A 16,123-nucleotide genomic window follows, 5' to 3' on the forward strand; every position below is an offset into this window, starting at 1 on the left:
CTTCATGGTCTGGGCACTGGGGAGAATAATTTAAAAACTTGGGTGCCGGCGAAAGGGGGTAGTGGCTTCATGCCACAAACCCCAGATTTGACTCTTCCCCATTTGGGTCTTCATGGCCCAGGCACCGGGAACAGCAATAAAGATAGGGGTGCTGGCAAAAGGGGGTAGTGGCTTCATGCCATGAACCCCAGATTTGAGTCTTGCCATTTGGATCTACGTGACCCAGACAAAAGGAAGAACAGTAGTAACATGAGTGGTGGCAAAAGGCAAGACTACCTCCATGCCATATACCCAAGTTTTGACGGTACCCATTTGTATCTTCCTGCCCAGGTGCCAGGAAGCACACTAAAAATACTAGCTGGCAAAAGGAGGCTGGCTTCATTACTCGGACCCATGCGCCTCTCTGACACTGAGCCCCGCCGTGACGTTGTTCCTGTATGACACTGTGAGCCGCCGCGGCGCCCCCCTCCCCGCCGCCACAAAGCCCCCAGCACCTTACCAAGGGGCAGGGCTGCTGTGGCTGACGATGGGCCTATCTGAGCCCCCTGGAGGCAGGGCTGCTGTGATGTTGTGCCTATCTGACCCTCTGAGCAACCACCTGGGGCAGGGCTGCCAGGTCGTTAGACCTGACTGGCACTGTAAGCTTATCTCTAGACTGTAAACTCGTGGGCAGGGAATGCATCTGCTTATTGTTATATTGTACTCCCCCAAGTGCTCAGTACAGTGATCTGCACCCAAAAATTGTAATTGAATGAATGAATATCTGACATTGTGAGCCCCCTGGGGGCAGGGTTAGGGTTAGGATGCTGCGACTGTGTGCCTGTGTGACACTGTGAGCACCCCCCCTACCCCACCACCACACCGAGGGACAGGGCCACCTCCACTGACAATGGGCCTGTCTAATATTCTGAGCCCGCTGAGGGCAGGGCTGCCATGATGTTGTGCCCATCTGACACTCTGAGCACCCCCCTAGGGCAGGGCTGCTGCAGTGTTGTGCCTGTGTGACACTGTGACCCCCTCGCACCACACCGAGGGGCAGAGCCACCACAACCGACAATGGGCTTGTCTGACATTCTGAGCTCCCTGGGGACAGGGCTGCCATGATGTTGTGCCTGTGTGACACTCTGAGCGCCTCCCCGGGGCAGGGCCACAACAATGTTGTGTCTGTGTGACACTTTGACCCCCTGGCACCGCACCGAGGGGCAGGGCCACCATGACCGACAATGGGCTTGTGTGACATTCCGTGCTCCTTGGGGGCAGAGCTGCCATGATGTTGTGCCCGTGTGACACTCTGAACATCCCCCTGGACAGGGCCACCACAGTATTGTGCCTGTGTGACCCTGTGACTACCTCGCACTGCACAGAGGGGAAGGGTCACCGTGACCAACGATGGGCTTGTCTGACATTCGGAGCTCTCTGGGGGCAGGGCTGCCATGATGTTGTGCCTGTGTGACACTCTGAGCACCCCCGGGGGCAGGGCCGCAGCAATGTTGTGTTTGTGTGACACTCTGACCCCCTCGCAGTGCACCGAGGAGCAGGACCACCATGACCGACAATCGGCTTGTGTGACATTCTGTACTCCCTGGCGGCAGGCTGCCATGATGTTGTGCCCGTGTGACACTCTGAGCACCTCCCCGGGGCAGGGCAACAGCAATGTTGCGCCTGTGTGGCACTGTGACTCCCCCGCACTACATCAAGGGGCAAGGCCACCACAACTGACAATGGGCTTGTCTGTCACTCTGAGCTCCCTGGGGGCAGGGCTGCCATGATGTTGTGCCCATCTGACACTCTGAGCACCCCCCCGCCGGGGGCAGGGCTGCCGTAACATTGTGCCTGTCTGGCATTGTGAGCCCTCTGCACCGCACCGAGGCGGCAGGGCTACCACAACTGACAATGGGCTTGTCTGTCACTCTGAGCTCCCTGGGGGCAGGGCTGCTATGATGTTGTGCCCATCTGACACCCTGAGCGCCCCCCCCCCCCGGGTCAGGGCTGCCGCAACGTTGTGGCTGTGTGACACTGTGACCCCCCGCACCGCACTGATGGGCAGAGCTACAGCAACTGACAGTGGGCTTGTCTGTCACTCTGAGCTCCCTGGGGGCAGGGCTGCCATGATGTTGTGCCCATCTGACACTCTGAGCGCCCCCTCCGGGGCATGGCCACCGTAACGTTGTGCCTGTCTGGCATTGTGAGCCCTCTGCACCGCACTGAGGCGGCAGGGCTACCACAACTGACAATGGGCTTGTCAGACACTCTGAGCTCCCTGGGGGCAGGGCTGCTATGATGTTGTGCCCATTTGACACTCTGAGCGCCCCCCCGCCCCCCCCCCCCCGCCCCGGGTCAGGGCTGCCACAGCATTGTGCCTGTGTGACACTGTGACCCCCCGCACCACACCGAGGGGCAGAGCTACAGCAACTGACAGTGGGCTTGTCTGTCACTCTGAGCTCCCTGGGGGCAGGGCTGCCATGATGTTGTGCCCATCTGACTCTCTGAGCGCCACCCCCCCCCGGGGCATGGCCACCGTAACGTTGTGCCTGTCTGGCATTGTGAGCCCTCTGCACCGCACCGAGGTGGCAGGGCTACCACAACTGACAATGGGCTTGTCAGACACTCTGAGCTCCCTGGGGGCAGGGCTGCTATGATGTTGTGCCCATCTGACACTCTGAGCGCCCCCCCCCGGGGCATGGCCACCGTAACGTTGTGCCTGTCTGGCATTGTGAGCCCTCTGCACCGCACCGAGGTGGCAGGGCTACCACAGCTGACAATGGGCTTGTCAGACACTCTGAGCTCCCTGGGGGCAGGGCTGCTATGATGTTGTGCCCATCTGACACTCTGAGCGCCCCCCCCGCCCCTCCGGGTCAGGGCTGCCACAACGTTGTGCCTGTGTGACACTGTGACCCCCCCGCACCGCACCGATGGGCAAAGCTACAGCAACTGACAGTGGGCTTGTCTGTCACTCTGAGCTCCCTGGGGGCAGGGCTGCCATGATGTTGTGCCCATCTGACACTCTGAGCGCCCCCCCCCCCCGGGGCATGGCCACCGTAACGTTGTGCCTGTCTGGCACTGTGAGCCCCCTGCACTGCACCGAGGTGGCAGGGCCACCCCAACTGACAGTGGGCTTGTCAGACACTCTGAGCTCCCTGGGGGCAGGGCTGCTATGATGCTGTGCCCATCTGACACTCTGAGCAGCCCCCGCCCGGAGCAGGGCTGCCGTAACGTTGTGCCTGTGTGACACTGTGACCCCCTGCACCACAACGAGGGGCAGGGTCACTGCAACTGACAATGGGCTTGTCAGACACTCTGAGCTCCCTGGGGGCAGGGCTGCTATGATGTTGTGCCCATCTGACATTCTGAGTGCCCCCCCGGGGCAGGGCTGCCACAACATTGTGCCTGTGTGACACTGTGACCCCCCACACTGCAACGAGGGGCAGGGCCACCAAAACTGACATTGGGCTTGTCTGTCACTCTGAGCTCCCTGGGGGCAGGGCTGCTATGATGTTGTGCCCATCTGACACTCTGAGCACCCCCTGGAGCAGGGCTGCCATGATGTTGTACCTGTGTGACGCTGTGAATGCCCCCCTGGGGCAGGGCCACCTGATGTTGTGCCTGTCTGATCCTTGAGCCCCCACACTGCACCAAGGGGCAGGGCCGCTCTGATGGACAATGGACCTGTCTGACCCTGTGAGCCTTCAGGGTCTGGTCATTGGGCAGAATGATTGAAAAAGGGCTGGCTTTATGCCACGAACCCCAGATAACTCTTCCGATTTGGGTCTTTATGGCCTGTTGCCTGGAAGAACAATTAAAATCTGGGTGCTGGAAAAAGGGAGAGCTGGCTTCATGCCACAAATCCCAGATGTGATTTCCCCTTTTGGGTCTTCATGGCCCAGGCTCTGGGAAGAGTGAAAAAGGTATGGGTGCCGAGAAAAGGGCGCTGGTTTCATTCCACAAACCTCAGATTTGAATCTTCCCATTTGGATCGTCATGGCCCAGGTGCAAGGCGGAACATTAAAAATATGGATGCCAGCAAAAGGGGTACTGGCTTCATGCCACAAACCCCAGATTTGAGTCTTCCCATTTAGGTCTTAGTGGCCCAGGCATTGGGAAGAGTAATTACAAATATGGGTGCTGGCAAAAGGGAAAACTGGCTTCATGCCACAAACCCTATATTTGCGTCTTCCCATTTGGGTCTTCATGGCCCAGGCACTGGGAAGAACAATAATGACACGTGTCGTGGCAAAAGGGGGTACTGACTTCATGCCACAAACCCCAGATTTGAGTCTTCCTATTTAGGTCTTGGTGGCCCAGGCATTGGGAAGAGTAATTACAAATATGGGTTCTGGCAAAAGGGGAAACTGGCTTCATGCCACAAACCCTGTATTTGAGTCTTCCCATTTGGGTCTTCATGGCCCAGGCACTGGGAAGAACAATAATGACATGTGTCGTGGCAAAAGGGGTACTGGCTTCATGCCACAAACCCCAGACTTGAGTCTTCCCATTTGGGTCTTCATGGCCCAGGCACTGGGAAGAGTAATTACAAATATGGGTGCTGGCAAAAGGGGAAACTAGCTTCATGCCTCAAATCCTATATTTGAGTCTTCCCATTTGGGTCTTTATGGCCAAGATGCTGGAAAGAACAATAATGACATGTATCCTGGCCAAAGCAAGTGCTGGCTTTATGCCACAAACCCCCAGTTTGAGTCTTCCGATTTGGGTCTTCATGACTGTGGTGCCAGGAAAAACAGTGAAAATACGGATGCCGGCAAAGCAGGGGGGACTGGCTTCATGCCACTAACCCCCAGTTTGACTTTTCCCATTTGGGTCTTCATGGCCCATGCACTGGAAACAAAAATAAAAATATGGCTGCCGTTAAAGGGGTAACTGGCTTCATGCCATGAACCCCAGATTTAAGTCTTCCAATTGAGTCTTCATGGCCGAGGTGCCAGGAAGAACGATTAAAAGATGGATGCCGGCTAAAGCGGGGACTGGCTTCATGCCAAAACCCTAGATTTGAGTCTTCCCATTTAGGTCTTCGTGGCCCAGGCATTGGGAAGAGTAATTACAAATATGGGTGCTGGCAAAAGGGAAAACTGGCTTCATGCCACAAACCCTATATTTGAGTCTTCCCATTTGGGTCTTCATGGCCCAGGTACTGGGAAGAACAATAATGACATGTGTCGCGGTAAAAGGGGGTACTAGCTTCATGCCACAAACCCCAGATTTGAGTCTTCCCATTTAGGTCTTCGTGGCCCAGGCATTGGGAAGAGTAATTACAAGTATGGGTGCTGGCAAAAGGGGAAACTGGCTTCATGCTGCAAACCCCAGATTTGAGTCTTCCCATTTATGTCTTCATGGCCCAGGCATTGGGAAGAGTAATTACAAATATGGGTGCTGGCAAATGTGGGTACTGGCTTCATGCCACAAACCCCAGATTTGAGTCTTCCCATTTGGGTCTTCATGGCCTAGGCACTGGGAAGAACAATAATGACATGAGTCGTGGCAAAAGGGGTACTGGCTTCATGCCACAAACACCAGATTTGAGTCTTCCCATTTGGGTCTTCATGGCCTGGGTACTGGGAAGAAGAATAATGACATGTGTCCTGGCAAAAGGGGGTACTTGCTTCATGCCACAAACCCCAGACTTGAGTCTTTCCATTTGGGTCTTCACGGCCCAGGCACTGGGAAAAGTAATTACAAATATGGGTGCTGGCAAAAGGGGAAACTAGCTTCATGCCTCAAATCCTATATTTGAGTCTTCCCATTTGGATCTTTATGGCCAAGATGCTGGAAAGAACAATAATGACATGTATCCTGGCCAAAGCGGGTGCTGGCTTTATGCCACAAATCCCCAGTTTGAGTCTTCCGATTTGGGTCTTCATGACTGTGGTGCCAGGAAAAACAGTGAAAATATGGATGCCGGCAAAGCGGGGGGACTGGCTTCATGCCACTAACCCCCAGTTCGACTTTTCCCATTTGGGTCTTCATGGCCCATGCACTGGAAACAAAAATAAAACCATGGCTGCCGTTAAAGGGGTAACTGGCTTCATGCCATGAACCCCAGATTTAAGTCTTCCAATTTGAGTCATCATGGCCGAGGTGCCAGGAAGAACAATTAAAAGATGGATGCTGGCTGAAGCGGGGACTGGCTTCATGCCTCAAAACCTAGATTTGAGTCTTCCCATTTGGGTCCTCATGACCCGGGCACGGGGAAGACCAAAAAAAAAAATGAGTGCTGGCAAAAGAGGGTGTGTAATGCATCCCAGATTTTGTTCCTCTATTGGGTCTTCATGGCCCAGGTACCAGGGGGAGAGAAAAGATGTGGATGCCGGCAAAAGGGCCTTGTCTTCAAGCCCCGAACCCCAGATACGAACCTTCTCATTTGGGACTTCATGGCTTTGGCACTGGGGACAACAATAAAGATAGAGGGGACTGGCCTCAGGCTACAAGCCCCAGATCTGAGTCTTCCCATTTGGGTTTTCATGGCCTGGGCACCAGAGAAAAAAATTTAAAAATTTGAGGGCCGGCAAAAGGGCCCCAGATTTGAGTCTTCCTATTTGGGTCTTCACGGCCTGTGCACTGGGGAGAATAATTAAAAAATTTGGGTGCCAGCAAAAGAGGGGTCTGGCTTCATGTCACGAACTCCAGATCTGAGCAGTTTCATCTGGGTCTTTTAATGGCCGTGGCACGGGAACAAGCAATAAAAATGTGCCAGCAAAAGGGTGGTACTGGCTTCATGCTGCGAACCCCAGATTTCACGCCATTATTGGGTCTTCTTGGCCCAGGTACCAGGGGGAGAGAGAAATACTGATGCCGGCAAAAGGGGGCGTGACTTCATGCCATGAACCCCCGATGTGAGTCTTCCCATTTGGGGCTTCCAGGCCTGGGCACTGAGAAGAACAATAAAAATGAATGGTGGCAAAAGAGGGAGTGACTTCATGAAATGAACCCCAGATTTGACTCCCTTTTGGGTCTTCATGGCCCAGGCATTTGAAAGCTTGATAATAACATGGGTGCTGGCAAAACAGGGGACTGGTTTCATGCCATGAATCCTATATTCAAGTCTTCCCAATTGGGTCTTCATGGCCCAGGCACAAAGGCAACAGATAATGTGAGTGCTGGCAAAATGTGGGCTGGTTTAACACCACGAACCCCAGATTTGAGCCTTCCCATTTGGGTCTTCATGGCCCAGGCACAGGTAAGAACAATAATAACACGAGGGCTGGCAAAAGAGGGGCTGGCTTCATGCCATGAACCAAAGATTTGAGTTTTCCCATTTGGGTCTCTGTGGCCTTGGTGCCGGGAAGAACAATAGTAACGTGAGTGCTAGCAAAATGGGGGGCTGACTTCATGCCAAAAACCCTATATTTGAGTGTTCTAATTTTGGGTCTTCACGGCCAAGGCATCGAGAAGAATAAAAATGACGTGTTCCAGCAAAAGTGGGGATTGACTTCAGGCCATGACCCTCAGACATCAGTTTTCCCATTTGGGTCTTTATGGCCCAGGCACCGGCAAAAACAATGAAATAGGAGTGTCAGCGAAAGGGGGCCAGCTTTATTCGCCGAACCCCAGATTTGAGTCTTCCCCTGTGGGCCTTCATGGTCTGGGTGCCAGGAAGAACGATAAAAATATGAGTGCCAGCAAAAGTGGGGCCGACTTCGTGCCATGAACCCCAGATGTAACTCTCCCAGTTGGGTCTAAACGGCCTGAGTATCGGGCAGAATGAGAAAAATTTTGGTGCCAGAAAAATGAGGGACTGGCTTTAGAACCTTGGGTAATTGATTCTCTCAGTTCGGGTTTTTGTGCCTGGCCTTTAGGGAGAGGGAAGACGGCTTTGGCTTTGTCACTTTGCCCTCGGTCGGACTTTACCCTCGGTATTGGGGCTCGGTCATATTTGAGGCCCAAAAGGTCGAAGACCTTCCCGCTCATTCTGATGACGATCACCGGAAGAGTTTCCACCTGTATTGTTCCCACCGGTCCACTCTACTATCTTTGCAGTGACCGGATGGACCGTATTTCTCAGACTCTGGGCCTACCGAACAGGTTAGAAGCACCATTACCTTGGGGCAAGGTGCTTTTTATCTTTTCTTAAAACTTGGATTTGGGCAGTGTTGCTGAGCAGGAAAGGTTCAGGCCTGGGCATTGGAGGACCTGGGTTCTAATCCCATCTCTTCCTCTTGCCCGCTCTGTGATCTTGGGTGAGTCACTTAACATTGCCGTGCCTCAGTTTCTTAGCCTGTAACATGTTGATTCAATACCTGCACTTGGATTTGCTCCCTTTATTCACCCCTCCTTTAACCCCATAGCACTCGATTGCACTTCCGGTGCCCCGATGCTTTACCAGCTCCAGCCCGGCGAAGGAGCCACGAGGGTCTTCAGTGTCCTCCCTGATGGCCAGAACCAGCAGCCCGACACGGCGTGGGGACCGGCTTCGGGACATACCTATCTGGGAGAAGACTTGAGGTGGTGGCAAGGACCCGGTGATACCCGTTGTTTGGCCTTGCCCAGTCTGGAGCTGCCCTGGAATCGGCGACGAGGAAGAGGGAAACCCCAGAGAGCCCCTTCCTCAGGAGGAACAAAAACCCCAGCTGAAGTTTATCCTGTCTTTTTTAGCCTGCACTTCAGGATGGTAGAAGTCTCAAGGGTAAATTTTTCTGAGAAGCAGCAAAGCAGCATGGCTCAGTGGAAAGAGCATGGGCTTTGGAGTCAGAGGTCATGGGTTCAAATCTCGGCTCCGCCAACTGTCAGCTGTGTGACTTTGGGGAAGTCGCTTAACTTCTCTGTGCCTGTTACCTCATCTGTAAAATGGGGATTAAGACTGTGAACCCCCCGTGGGACAACCTGCTCACTTTGTAACCTCCCCAGCACTTAGAACGGTGCTTTGCACGTAGTAAGCACTTAACAAATACCATTATTACTATTATTATTATTAATAATTATTATTATTACTCTGGGAGAGTGGCAGTCTGAGTTCTGAAGTCTTCGAAAAGGCTCCCAAAGTGCTATGATAATTATCTAGAGAAGCAGCGTGGCTCAGTGGAAAGAGCCCGGGTTTGGGAGTCAGAGGTCATGGGTTCTCATCCCAGCTCTGCCACTTGTCTTCTTTGTGACCTCGGCAAGTCACTTAACTTCTCTGGGCCTCTGTTCCCTCATCAGTAAAATGGGAGTAAAGACTGAGCCCCATGTGGGACAACCTGATTCCATTGTGTCTACCCCAGTGCTTAGAACAGTGCTCAGCACATAGTAAGTGCTTAACAAATGCCATTTTTATTATTTAGACCATATCTAGAATTTATTTATAGTAATGGCTGTAACCCTTTACAGACTGTGAGCTCATTGGGCGAAGGGAATGGGTCTACTAGTGTCTTGTTCTCTTTCAAGTGCTTAGTCTCCAAAGTAAGTGCTCAATAAATACCACTGATTGAATTACTCTAGATCCAACAATCTTTGGATTTCCTACCAGAGAATTAGAGAGGCACTTTTGGCTCATTCTAAAGAAGTTGGTTTTTAAAAAAGGTCCAATGATTAGTTGAGCCTATGTGCCACCGCACGACCAGATTTGAACCGATCTCAGTCCATGATGGACGTTTGTGTGCAGAGCATTGTACTGAGCATCGGGGAAGGTATAATGCAGCCGATAGACACAGTCCCTGCCCAGGAGGAGTTGACAATCTTCTGTATATCTGTGGCCCCATCAGTTACCGGACAGTCTCTAAATCTCTCTCTCGCCTTTTCTGTAGATGCAGGGTTCAACCGTGACTCCCAGAATGACGGAGGAGAAACCGGCAAGTCTGTGGGATTCTTCCGGCTGTGTGTCGGGCCTAGAGCAAGCGACTGTTTTCAGCAGAGGATTTGGTGTAAGAGAATGATTTTTTTCTGTAAATTCTAATCCCCTCCGGGAGATGGTTTCTTCCGGCGTGGCATGGCCGGAGGCCCCCGGGTCGAGATAGGACGGGTTGGAGAAGACTTCCAGAGGAGGAGGGCTCCCCGGTGATCCGTGGCATGAATTGTATGGGTGAGGGAATTTCGGGCCGATTCCATATCAAGGCTTTCACCTCTGTCTTGGGTCTTCGTCTAAAAAATCTGCGTAGAGGTCATTTTTACCCTCCAGCTTGAGAGCGGGCCCGGATGTCCCCGCTTCCGGGAAGAACGAGACGAAGAGGCGGCCGAGAGAGAGAGAAGCTCTGTGTCCGGCAATGGGGTCGTGCAACTTTGTCTGCTACTGTGGCCGGAGGCCATCTCTGCAGCCCCATATTGCAGGGGGACAGTAGAGGTGGCACAGTGAGGGGGAGTGGGAGGACAGGGTTGGAATAGGTGGGATTGTGGGTCTGAACTCCCTACAGCTCTGCCACTAAGTGCCCCCTGACCCTCCTGAGGGAGAGATTGCAGGGGGGACAGTGGCCGTCACGGGCAGGGATGGGCAGGGAGGCAGGCAATGCTTGGGGACTCTTTCTCCCCGCACACTGCCCCCCCCGCCCCCGTGCCCTTTCCCTCCTTTGACTTCATCTCCTCTCAGTACTCCCCCACCGGCTCCCACCGAAATAAAGCCAGCGATAGATAGAGCAGCGACTCCACAATCGTGGACCGCGGGCCCGAGGCCCACCAGCTGGACCGCCTCCCTCCGGAATCCACCGGCAGCCATCTAAGCATGCTAACCCTAAGCATCTTGGGCCCCATCCCACCCTAGCTCCCCTCCTCCATGGAGGCCTCTGTGCTTTCCTTCCAGGAGGCTGCCGACCTGCCCGCCCCCCCCCCCCCCAATCCCCAGCCCAGGTGTTCCCACTCCAGACCGGGAGATGAGCAACTCCTGGCCAGTCCGGCCCCTGCTTACACCCCACCCTAATCAGCTGCTCCCAATTAAGCTCCCTGACCCATATAAGTCTCCAGGGAGGTGGCAACCTTCACTGGGCTGTTTCTGTAGGGTCTGCTGAACGTTTACTTCCCTTGCTGGAGATTGGTGAGTGAGGGTCATTTTGGGGGGGTTTCTCTATTCTGTTTTTTTAGGCGGGGGAGGTAGGGGCTACTGCTCTGGGGGAATGGGTAATTAGTTATAGCTGTGCTGGTTGCGTGGGGAGGGGTCTGGCCCTGGCTGGGGCTTTGAGGATCAGGTGATTCATTTATTTCTATTGTGTGGCTGCAATAATTCATTCTGACTGACTTTCTCTGTTAATTTTCAGATATTTCTCTGACCCAGGGCCTGAGGGTTACTTGACTGTTTCTAACCAACCCCTGCAGTTAAGTAATTTAAATACTGTGTTTTTTCTTTCTTAGATTTTCCTCTTTTTGCATCCAGTATGGATCGTGGTAAGGGTTTTTCTGCCCTTTCCTCTCCTGAAGCTCATTCCAGCAACTAACCCCCCCTCATACCTATAATTTACTCTCTTATCAATACAGAGACCAGCTGTTTCTTACAGAAAGCAGTACCGTGTAGAGGATAGAGCATAGGCCTGAGAGTCAGAAGGACCTGGGTTCTAATCTCAACTCTACTGTGGGTGTGCTGTGTGACCTTGGGTAAGTTACTTCACTTCTCTGGTCATCAAAGACCTTATCTGTGAAAGGGAAATCAATCAACCGTATTTATTGAGCACTTAGTGTGTGCAGAGCACTGTATTAAGTGCTTGGGAAGTACAAGTTAGTAACATATAGAGACAGTCCCTACCCAACAGTGGGCTCACAGTCTAAAAGGGAGAACAAAACCAAACATACTAATAAATAGAATAGATATGTACAAGTAAAATACATAGAGTAATAAATATATACAAACATATACATATATACAGGTGCTGTGGGGAAGGTAAGATCGGGGGATGGAGAGGAGGACGAAGAAATGGAGATAGTAAACTCCCCAAGGGGCAGGTATTGCGTTTAACCTCACTTGCTCGTTTCCACCCTGGAGTTGAATGTGTACCATTTTCAAGGCAGTCGTTCTCTCTTCCTGTCCCCCTTCCTTCATCCTGTACTCCAACTCTATGCGCTTTTACTCTTCCAATGCCAACCTTCTCACTGTATCTTTATTTTATTCTCTTTAGCTATTCAGCTAGCTAGAACCCAGACCCTATATTGCATTCCATTTAAAAATCTATTTTCCTATTAAAATGCAATCTGCTTTGCTGCTTTAAACTTTTTCCCCAATCGTCAGTATTTTTATTTACTTCAGAAGCCCTTTTATTCTCTGTCTTCCACTGCTCCTCTGTTTGCCCCACTCTGAAGCCAGGAAAGAAGTCCTGCACCCTCAATTCTTGGCTATGCACAGGTTAGGGGTGGGGTTGACCAATGGCAGACTCTGACTAGGTATTATTATCTCCACAGAGACTGCCTGATGCATTTTCTGGCCTTGAGGATCATCTGTCTGGCACTTGGATTAAGAGGGCAACTTTAAGACCTGATTTGCCTTGTCCTGGAGGTGGAGCTGTAGGCTGTATTGCTATATCCAAGGGAAGGTTTTGGGACTTTTTTTTCCTTTTTTTGCATGTGTGAAAGAGGTTAAGATTAGCTGAGTTGTGGGACAGAGCAGTGAGCCAAAGGAGGCCACCGTGGACACAGAAGCTGCTTCCAGAAAAAAAGATCGGGGCTCTGTGCAGGGAACTGGCTTTGTTTGACTCGACTGTGAGTCTGAGAAGACCCGGGGCCCTTAATTCTATAGACGGGTCTGATCTCTGGGTGCTCACAGTCCTGTCTGCAGAGTCACTCTATACATCCTCAATCTCCCTCAAAGGGACTCTTCTGTGTCTAGCAGTTGTTTCTGGGGGTGGGAGGGGAAGAGATGGGGGAGTACTTCTAGGAGAGAGGCAGGGAAGTTCACTTTCTACTTCATTCTCTAGTGAGAAATACTTGTCATGAGACAAATTTGAGGTAAAGTGAATGAATTGCATGGAGGCTGGGGAGCTGAAATTGCTGGCATTTGTGCTATTAAATTCATTTTTCCAATATACAGAAGTGTGGGGTATCTTTGGAGTCAAGAACATCAACCCTATAGGTCTGAACTTTTTTGGTGGTGAGGAATCTTTGGGGGAGAGGGATCCATTGCAGGAGTAGGGTAGAACATAATGAACAATTCTTTCATTAGATCTGCTTTACGCATCTGCAGTGCCTCCCAAAGTGACCTTTCTATATCTGTCAGGGGTTGTTTACGAGGAAGCGAGGGGTCAGTGTCAAGATACAGTGTATGTTCCACCCCATTCTTCTCTGGAGCCCTATAGTCTCCTCCGTGAGTTGGAGTTGGGAGCACAGAAGCAGAAATTGTCCTGGCTACTATAGGTTTTTCCCTCAGCCCCATTTATTCAGCAGGTGCCCTGGAGACCTCCTGTTATCTATATGGAGACCTTAGCTAGCCTAGGGGTGGGGGAAGGAAGAGTGAGGAATCCAGGGTGCCTGTGGGTGTCCTCTCACATCTTCATCGATAGGTTGATGGGTGGGGGTGGAGTAATGTGTCCTTTAGAGAAACTGAATTGTTTGCATTTCTTCCCACTTCGTTCTCAGCCTCCAGGAGCACCAACAGATCTCTTACCTTCTTGCTTTCATGCCTCAGAGGGAAGCTGGTGCGAATTGGGCACTAGGACCATCTCCTAGCAAGTGAGGAGGAATTCAACTTTGCTGTCCCTTGCTCAGCAACCGTGGTTCCCCTCCATCATTGACTTACTTGCCTATCGCCTTCATCATGGATTCCAGACCTAACTGAAGCCATAAATGCCCAGTTTTCCCTATTCCTTCCTTGTCACTGAGGTAGCTATCAGTGCTTAGTACAGTGCTTTGCACTTGGGAAGTGTTTAATAAAAACTATGACTACTACCCAGGAATCTGATACCCGAAGCCATTGGATTTTTCCCATACCCAAATCTTCCTCATGTATTCCACATCGATCCTCACTGTTCCCAAGTAAGTCACACTTACCCGACTCAGATTAGTCTCTTGAAGCTTTTGATTACCCATGCTTCACTCACATCCTCTCTTCTTCCCTTTCCGATGATCATTTCCAAGCTCACCTGATGTGCCAAACTATGACCTCCACTGCCTTCTAACATGCCCACAGTTTCTTCATCTTACCTCCCCCCCTCCCCCCACCACCCCCACCTCCCAAAAGCTCTCTAGCCCGGGCTTACACTGTCTTCCTACAAGTCCCACAGCCTTAATTACTGGCAGAGGCCAGGTTGGGATGATTGAAAGCAGATATTTACTAGGTCTTATTCTCTTCACAGTGGATGTCCAATATATTTCCCAGCTTCAAGGACCATCCCTCTGCCATTTTGGACCATCATGTTATATCTCAGACCTGCCCTGTCACCGATGGAACCATTGCTACCTCAAAGGGAAGGGTTTTTTTTTTTAGTGTGTGTGTGTGTGTATGAATGAAAGGGATTACGCTTAAGTGAGTTGGGAGAGCTGTGAGCAAGAGGTGGCCACTGTGGATACTGAAGCTGTTTCTGGAAATGGGTGCTGGGGTTGTGTGCAGGGCACTGATTCTGTTCAGACTTGACTGTGGGTCTGGGAAGACCCGGGGCCCTTAATTCTATAGACGGGTCTGATCTCTGGGTGCTCACAGTCCCGTCTGCAGACTCACTCTGTACATCCTCAATCTCCCATGAAGGGACTCTTCTGTGTTGGACAGTTGCTTCAGGGGAAGAGAGGTGGGAGTTGGTTCTGTCAGGAAAGGCAGGGAAGGTTGCTGTCACCTTTATCCTGTTTTGAGAAACTGAGTTATGGGGACTTTAGATCGACGTCAGGGGTGAGAGACAGAATGAGGTGCTGTGAGTGAAATGGAAAGGTGAAAATGCAGGTATTGTCTTAGAAATTGACTTTACAATACCCAGATGTTAAGGTTATTTGAATTCAGGAATACCAGGCCTACAGGTGTGAGACCTGGGGAAGAGAGGGGTCCAGTAGAAGAGTAGAGTCAAAAATAATCAACAGTCTCCTTCATTGGAGCTGCCATGCCCATCTGTGACTCTCCCAGACGGAACCTATCCATATCTGAAGGGTTGTTGCATTTGGTGTGGAAGGCAAATTTGTGTGTGTGTGTGTGTGTGTAATGTAGCTCTTTACACCCCCCTGTTAAGACAGCAGTTGCCCTGGAGCTTTCTTGCCCTTTTAAATGCTAGTCTTCCCTGCCTTGGGAGTGTGGAGATAGAGGGGGAGAGGAGAAACCCAGGTGAATGTCCTCTGATGCCTTTTGAATAATAGCTTTTTTGGGGTAGTGGAGGAATGTCTGAGAAACTGCATTGTGTGCACTTAAACTTTTTTTCCCCTTCCTTTTCAGCCCCCAGGAGCACCATTAGACCACCTTCATTCCTGCTCCGATCCCACAGATTGCTGTTGAGGGAAATCCAGGCACTAGGACTACCTTGACCACTTCAGAGGTGAGAAGCAATTCACTTTTGCTTTCTTCCCCTGCTCAGCAACCATGGTATACCTCCTTCACGGACTCCCATTCCATTCCTATTGCTTTCACTCTCTGGTATAGAATTAAATCCCCAGTCCTTCCTACTCCTTGTCAGTGAAGTAACTGCCAGTGGTCTGCACTGAGGAAGTGTTAAATACTATTATCACTATCAGACTCCAGTGACAGCTGAAGCCACTAGATTTGCCCTGTCCCCGAACCTTCCTCACCTACTGCACATCATATTCACTCTTTTTCTAGCTTTCACAGCTGCCTGAATTCTAAATCATTCCCCTGCAAACTGATTACCCTTAACACCCCTCCTAAAGCCTTGAATCCCCTTTCTCTCCCGCCCCCCATCCTTCCTGTTCATTTTCAACCACTTGCTGTGTTGAATTAATTCATTGCTCAGTGCTTTCAAACATGCCCTCAGTTCCCCAATCTTAAAAAAATAAAAAAACCCAAAATAAATGTAAACTTCCACTCCAGGTCTACATTGTCTTCCTAGAAGTCCCTCAGTCTCAAAGCCTGGCAGTGCAAAGGTGGGGGCTGGGTTGCTCTGTTCTAAGCGCTGGGGGGGGGGATACAAGGTGATCAGGTTGTCCCATGTGGGACTCACAGTCTTAATCCCCATTTTACAGATGAGGTAACTGAGGCTCAGAGAAGTGAAGTGACTTGCCCAAGGTCACACAGCAGACACGTGGTGGAGCCGGGATTCGAACCCATGACCTCTGACTCCAAAGAGAGACTTTTTTTTTT

General features: G+C 51.3%; 1 pseudogene; it reads left to right on the forward strand.

Moving 5' to 3' along the window:
• Positions 1-249: 249 nt before the first annotated feature.
• On the forward strand, positions 250-10,357 carry LOC119936648 (annotated as a pseudogene).
• The last annotated feature ends 5,766 nt before the right edge of the window (positions 10,358-16,123 follow it).

This window comes from Tachyglossus aculeatus, chromosome 14, assembly GCF_015852505.1.
Source record: "Tachyglossus aculeatus isolate mTacAcu1 chromosome 14, mTacAcu1.pri, whole genome shotgun sequence".
In the NCBI taxonomy this organism is placed as follows: Eukaryota; Metazoa; Chordata; class Mammalia; order Monotremata; family Tachyglossidae; genus Tachyglossus; species Tachyglossus aculeatus.